The sequence below is a fragment of the Ostrinia nubilalis genome, chromosome 8 (genome assembly GCF_963855985.1).
Source record: "Ostrinia nubilalis chromosome 8, ilOstNubi1.1, whole genome shotgun sequence".
Taxonomy (NCBI): domain Eukaryota; kingdom Metazoa; phylum Arthropoda; class Insecta; order Lepidoptera; family Crambidae; genus Ostrinia; species Ostrinia nubilalis.
Window position 1 is genome coordinate 16,819,932 of NC_087095.1, and position 7,722 is coordinate 16,827,653.

Consider the following 7,722-nt stretch of genomic DNA (forward strand, 5'->3'; position numbering starts at 1 on the left):
ATGTCTTAATAAAGTTGATAGACCTCGATACATAATCAAATAAACATACATACATAATTAAATGTCTAATAACATCGTCATTCTCAATATTAAAATTTATGGTCATCATCAAATTGGTCGTTTATTACTGAAATAATCAATTTCCTCCGAATCTAGGTTATAACTCAATTTTATTGTTGCGTTTTTATTGTCTTTATAACTGCTATAAATTAGTACTATCTCGAGCACTCAAGTATCAAATTTTAATCACCAATAAAATGCGACCTAGTTTGAAGACTCTCATAGTGAATGGTTGATGTCGTTGCAAAACGTCGTTATAACGAGTCATAAGTTTTGTCGTATGATGATTAAGTATATTATGACTGTTGTGTAGTTGATAAGTATTTATAGAGAAATGTGGAACATTATTTCTAAGAGATTATTACCTACCTCAAAAAATCTTTAGTTTTTCTACTTTAGATAATTTAGTCAATAAATCAATTTGATCTACTAAAAAGTTCCTGTGCATCAAGTGAGATGGAGGCCAAGTATTCCCGTAGTGGTAAAATAACGTAAAAATAAAATCAAATGTAAAAGCTGCTATGCTGATAGTAAAAATAAAAATTTCACTGCAACTAAAACCAAAAAAATTCCGATACCGGGAATCGAACCCGAGCCTCCTGGGTGAGAGCCAGGTATCCTAGCCACTAGACCATATCGGATATGACAGAGCGATCGAAATACTGATTCATAAACAACAATCTGGCTTCATTACGGAGAACAAAATAAAATTTTATTTTTTTCAATTGTCTACTTTATAAAAATAAGTCGGGTTTTCCTCCCTGACGCTATAACTCCAGAACGCACGAACCGATTTCCACGGTTTTGCATTCGTTGGAAAGGTCTCGGGCTCCGTGAGGTTTATAGCAAAGAAAATTCGGGAAAAGGGGGTAAAACGGGATCCACGCGTACGAAGTCGCGGGCGGCCGCTAGTTATTTTATAAAATCTCTTCTCGCCATCTCGGTTACATAATAATTATTAAAACTCGTAAGTATTATAACTCCTAACCTAAGTCATTAGCACCATTAGGACCAGAAAATTATAAACATCAACTTTTTCATAGGTAGTTAATAATTTGACTGCATAATCTGTTACTTATATTTTTAAAATAATAGAATTATATAATTATTTTGTGTTTTCTTTCATATTTATCCGTCGTTAAAAAATAAAACTAATACATTATCCATAACTTATCTGAGTCAAAGTTAAGTAACGGTACAGGGTCCCGTTAACCCCATCATTTCTTCAAAATGTATTTAAACTTATTCAACCCCGAATCACAGTCAATTAAAATCGTCAATCGAAACGAGTCTATTTTGGTCGTATTCGATGTAAATCTGCGAACTGCGAGTGTTGTTGAATGTAGTCGATAATACGAGGCTCGATAATCCAATCTGATTAGGAATTTTTTCATCTATTTTTCAATTATCCTGTTTTCACCTTCAAGATTCATTAATATCTTTATCAAATGTACATCTCACCTGTCAGTGCTGTTTGATCTACAAGATTTTTCAGTAACAATAAAGTGTAGCTCTATTGATGTGATGAATTTCCTGATTAATATTGCTTTGCTGGTACTTTACTTACTATGAATATAAGAGCAATCTTAGGAACAGTTATTTCAGTGTCGCGCAATTTCAGGTTACAACTGAAAACAATCGACAATAAAGCAACACTAGCGCCGTCCACTTTGTTAATAGCGAGTTATTATATGGTAAACAGCGTCGTTAGCATGTCTAGCTGCGCCGGCGCACCGTCGGCGGTTTGTCGGCTGTCGATCAACGTCGGCGCTGTCGGCGGCTGTCGGCGGTGATGGAGCCGCGTAAGGGTTAACTCTCAGATGCATCTCGGGATTGATTTCATCGTGTGCTATAGCTTCTTGCCACGGCTTCGTCCGTTTTCAATCAGAAAACTTTAACATGTTTGTGTCCCTCTTAAATAAAGAAATAAATATCCTTGGACATTTTACACTGCGCTTCTAGTCCCAAACTAAGCAAAGCTTGTACTATGGGTACTAGACAACGGAAAAAAACATACTTAAATACTTTTTTTTTGTAAATACATACTTATTATACATAGAAAACACCCAGTCCAATACAAACAAATGTGTTCATGCACACAAATATTTGTACTGTGCGGGAATCGAACCCGCAACCTCCGGAATATAGTAGTCCGTTTCGAACCACTACACCAAACGGCCGACAAGCTTTAAACACTTTATTCAAGGCGATAGTGAATAGGTACTTACAAGATAGGTATCTACTTATGTGCCATCCTAGACTACATTCCACTTAAAATCAGGTGATTAAGGTCAAATGCCTTGTTCTGCATAAAAAATAAAGAATTTATCTCACTTCACATCAGGTAGGTATGATTGTGGTCAAATACCTGCCTGGCTCTGCATAAAAAATGATTAATTTTCAGCAGTTTTCATCATGCAATAGTTTATAACGAAACTGTTTGGCCCGCGCTTCGTTCGTTTCAGCCAAATGATTTCTACTGCTACTGGACAAAGGATCCACGCTTACGAATACATAAATACAATAAATTAATTTAACACTTTTACGTTCGTGTAAGCGACTGAAAACGATTGATTGACAGATTGATTCTTTCCTTACACGCACGCCGACTCATTAAATAAAATTCAAGTTGACAAATACCTTGTCCATTAATTAATATTGTCTGTAACAATTACGACGATTTATAAACATTTCAAAATGGATAATAAAAATCATCAATCAATTGTTTTCTAATTACAGTATCGTAGTTCAAATCAATTTATTTGAAATATTTTTTCTTTCATCAGACCGACAACTTTTACTAATGACAAAAATGTTCAAAAGAAAATAGTTTCTCTTTTAATTACTGACTTCTAGTTTTATGATGCTGATATTTCAGCTAAAACTGTCATTGTCCAGAAAGCTTTACTAAATAAGAAGCCTGATAAAAATTATCCATCAGTTGAGATCAACGATAGAAAGACACACCCAAATCTGGCTCTTTTCAGGCGAAGGTAAAAAAACTTGAATGCTGAAATTTTCTAGTTACAACATCTACTCGTATTTTTAAACTCTGATCTTAGGCTGAGTTGCACCACCTAACTTCAACTTTGACTGTAACAATAACCGTGGTTTTTGTATGGAGTTTAATAAATTGAGTCAAAGTTAAGTTAAAAAAGCCACGATAGCCGAACGGTGAAGGGGTCGGACTGGACGACTCGACATCCGGGGAACGCGGGTTCGGTTCCCGCTGCCGCTCAACTATTGTGGTGAGCTCACTCGTGATACAAGCATATTTAGCTTAGTACGAGGGGCTAACGGGAGTATTAGTAATTTGTGTAGGTAATAATAAGTTACTAATAATCTTTAAAAAAAAAGTAAGATGGTGTAAGCCAGCCTAAAGTTTACTAGTAAAATCCTTACTCAGTATAAATCTGCTAGTTTGAACGAACCTGCACAGTGTGCGCTCCGTCACCGCTGACATTCCGTGACATTTGACGAACGTCTGATGTTTATCCCGCCGGACCTTTGTCTTCCCTTACACGGCGACTGGAATGAATGCCTTTGTCGAGCCAAATCTTTTTTCTCTTTCTACGCTATATAAATGGCATTAATTATCATAAACATAGTTCGAAATGCGGCTTTGATAAGACCAAGCATTCGATTCCGTATTTGTTGATCTGATTAAGCTCTTCGAGGCTTGGGAATTCAATTAAGTTTAGATGATGAAGAGTGATTGCGTTCCACACGGTGCATTGTAAGAATGACAACCTTCTTGTTATGACGTGTTGTGTGCATTCCAGAAAAAGCAATAAAAGTTTCGCAGCATTCTTGATTTTTAATGCATTTGAAACAAACAGTGTGCCAGTTATTGCTGTAAAAGTTTAACTTATGGTCAACTAGACCATTGAATAATCTTTTGAGCTTGAAGTTCCTACATTCGGTTCCATTATGACCACAGTGACATAGTGTTATAGTAGGTATTACCTTTGTGTCACGTCTATTATCACGATATTAATAATAATAATAATAATAATATCATTTATTTCAGATAAACAGTATCCATATGGGTTAGTAACAATTTGTGCTTAAACAATAAATGGTTAGTAAAAATATTTCAAACAAAATTAAATTAAAATTAAAATGGGCATCAAACAATTAAAATTAAGTAATATCAAATTAAAATCAGATTAAATTAGAATCAGGAATTTAAAATTAAATTAAAATCAGAATCAAATCAAAAATTAAATTAAAATTAAATAATAAATAATTATCAATTGAGATCACAACAAGGCGGGCAGGTTCCCGTGATCACTCTCTGCACGAAGCATTTCCATAGCGGAGATGTTAACCTGTCCGCTAGTGTCTTGAGTATGCTGTTGCGACTGCCTCGCACCCTGTTAATAAGGGATACCGTTTTTTTGCGGATGATAGCATTGAAGCCATCAGTTTGGTATTCCGCAAACATCCCCGATGCACTACAGAAACGTGGCAGCCCCAACATCATCCTAAAGACATTATTATATTGGATGCGAAGGGTTTCTAGCGATCTTTTGGTATGACTTACCCACAGGTTTCCCGTGTACATACTCTGGCAATATGCCTTAAAGAGCGTAATCTTTACTTCTTCTGTACAGCGGGAAAATCTGCGAGCCAGCATGTTACCACGAACCGCCAGAGCCCTTCGCTCCCTCTCAATATCAGCATCATCTTTGAGGTCGCTAGTAATCATGTGTCCTAAATATCTAAATTTAGATACGCGTTTAATGCTCAGGCCATTTAGGGTTACTATGTAAATATCATTAAGACCACTGTACAAGCTTACCTTCACAATAAATCAGCACTTTTATATGACTAAGTCATACGAGCAAATCTGAAAGCCCTATTTCCAAAACATCAGTGTTCCGACTCCCATAAGAAATCGCCTAAATCGTCCACGAAATTCCCACACAATTTGGGCGAATTTTTATGCAAATTGCACTTCTAATGTTTCCACAACACGCCGCCAGGCGCGCGCCCGCATGCTTCCAAAGCCCAAACTTGCGAGACCTTAGCCTCGGCGACACTGTGCAAATTGTAATGCACGCCGCACCGCGCGCACTGTGTGCATTAATTTATATTCCTTTTGTTTCTTAGAACCGAGCACAGCTTGGGTGGCCCTGACACCGGCGCGATGCGTTTTTGCAATGCCCCGATGGTAACATTCGTTCTCGAGCGTACTCACTTTAAGGTAGCACTTACGTTGAACACTGTTATTGTGTGCGGTTAATACAGTGTTTCGTTGGTCAACGTTATCTAAAACAAAAGTATTTCGAATTTTTTACAGAATCTGATTATTAGTTTGAGGTTTCATTATTACCATCTGATTGACAGAAAAGAAAGAAAAGAAAAGAAAAACTTTATTTGACACAAAAAAGGAAAAAAATAAAAAACAGAACAAAGGGACTTAAAACTATACACGCATATTTTTGTGCCAAAAAGGCGCCCGCTCAGCATTAATCGAGCCACGCGTGCATGCACGCGTGCCCCGACGCTGGTTTTCAGCGGGCGCCTCTCCAACCAACATTATAAATAAAAATAAAAAAATAACATTAAAAACAAAACAAAACAAAAACAGAACATTGACAAAGACTAAACATTGACAAAGAGGGCGCCACTAGTACTATTTAGCACAATGGAATAACGATCATTACTTTGATAAATGCACAATAAAAATATTATTTGCAAATTAATAAGAAAATCAAGAATGACGTTTACCGCTACAAAATTATTTCGATCCACATTCCGACTAGCTATAAATTTATCAAAATATCAGTTTTATCGGAATTAATTAATTATCGAATCGAGTCACACGACATCACTCGATTACTTTGCGATTGCAGTACGATGATACGATTAATTACGTTTCGACAATCACTAAAATTCGCTAAAATGACACTAATGACGTTTAAACTTCATATAGTTCCACAATACTGAACTGTCCCATCGATGACACTGACAGTGGGGCGCCACCGTCAATACCGGATCGCTGGTTCCGATTTTTGTCATGTTGGAAACCATATAGTTGAACGATGGTAGCGCCCCCCTGTCATTGAGTTCGGTGGGACAGTTCAGCGTGGGTCATCTATACAAATTTTTTCACATACTGCATCTATCAATATCTGTGACAATAAGCTATTTTTAAAAATAAAATAAAAAAAAAGAACAAAACTCTAATCTGTGCATTGAAGACCGCGTGCTGCCACGCAATAAAAACGTGATTTCATCTTTGGAGTCGGATTTCACCATTTTGATTCCTGATTTTGATTGAAAAAAGTGATTTAGTATAGCCACACATCACAAAGGTCAAGCCAGAGAACAATAAAGTAAAGCAGGCCCAAGACGACGCTAAACGGAGTGCTTGGCGTTTTGATTCCCACCCATTGCCTTGGTTTTTTGGCATGAAGTGCAAGTAACTTGGTGATGCCATATCATCTTCAATAATTAATATTAACGTTACAACCGAATTCTAGTAGATAACCATCATTGTTCAGTTTCTAGCTGAAATTTTATATTACTATGTTTAGAATCATAATAGCCAAGTCATGATGATAATATTAATGCTATAATCAGGATATTTGCTGACCTACTTTAGACTTACATTTTAATGACTGCAATAATTACGCTATCACCGCTATAATCGCGACGACTTTACATACCTTAAATACTAAGAAATTGCAATAAAAGTGTCTGAGTTATTATTATACATCATAAACTGAAGTCACTGGGATTCATTTGCTGATAAAGTTAAGAATATACTTTATAGTCTTCAAGTTTAGATTAGGGGAAATTTCAGATGGGTAGTTACAAACAGGAAACTGTTATCGAAGCACACAATCAGTTATTATGCACCATATAGATACAATCGCATTTAAACCGATTATCGTAGAAATCGAACAGTACTCGAAGCCGGCGTTTCTAGAAGAATTAACTTACAATGCAAACCCACTGAAAGGGAACAAATTTAAATACGCTTTAAATCTTCGTGAAGCGTCAACCGTGCAGTCCCGAATCAAGTTTAACGAGAAGCACGCTGAATGAACTCCGCTTGCAACATTCAACTCCTAGCTGGAATTACGTACCCGAAGGGGCTCTCCGGCTAATCTCCGACCGACACAATGCCACGATTAAACCCAAGCCCATTGTCAAAGCCAACAAAGATCTTGTCAATTATAATCTCCGCGAAATCTTTCATCGGCGAGCCGTCAAACGGTAGCCAACTGCCGCACAAAAAACATTTTAATAAATTATTTGCGAAACTTGTTTAGAACCCTCCTCAAAGGGCGGCAAGAACCGAAACCGATTGGTCGTGACGTGACGGCTTTTGTAACCGTCGAGTATTATGTTGTCAAAATACACGGGGATTTTGTTATTATTTTTGTGTTTGCGAGCACACTTAGCACCCTTTTGTGTAAGACCTTCCCGGAACAGGGGATGTGTGAGCCATAAAGCAGACTTTCCTTGAAAAGGAACATGTGAATAGAATGGTAATCACGATCGGTCGTTAAGTCTCGAAAACAATGCATAATGCGAGCTCAACCGGCTTATCGCAGCTCAACTTTTTAAAGTCTTTAATCTGGAGATCACGAAACAAAAAAGCCACAAATCATATTTCGCTTTCCGCGTGTCTGGAGTTAATAACGT

The 7,722-nt window shown here is 36.9% G+C and overlaps 1 non-coding gene across 1 annotated transcript; it reads right to left on the reverse strand.

The window, feature by feature from the left end:
* Positions 1-629: 629 nt before the first annotated feature.
* Positions 630-701, reverse strand: Trnae-cuc (transfer RNA glutamic acid (anticodon CUC)). The gene has a single exon. It is a non-coding gene; the product is annotated as a tRNA-Glu (tRNA).
* Positions 702-7,722: the final 7,021 nt, after the last annotated feature.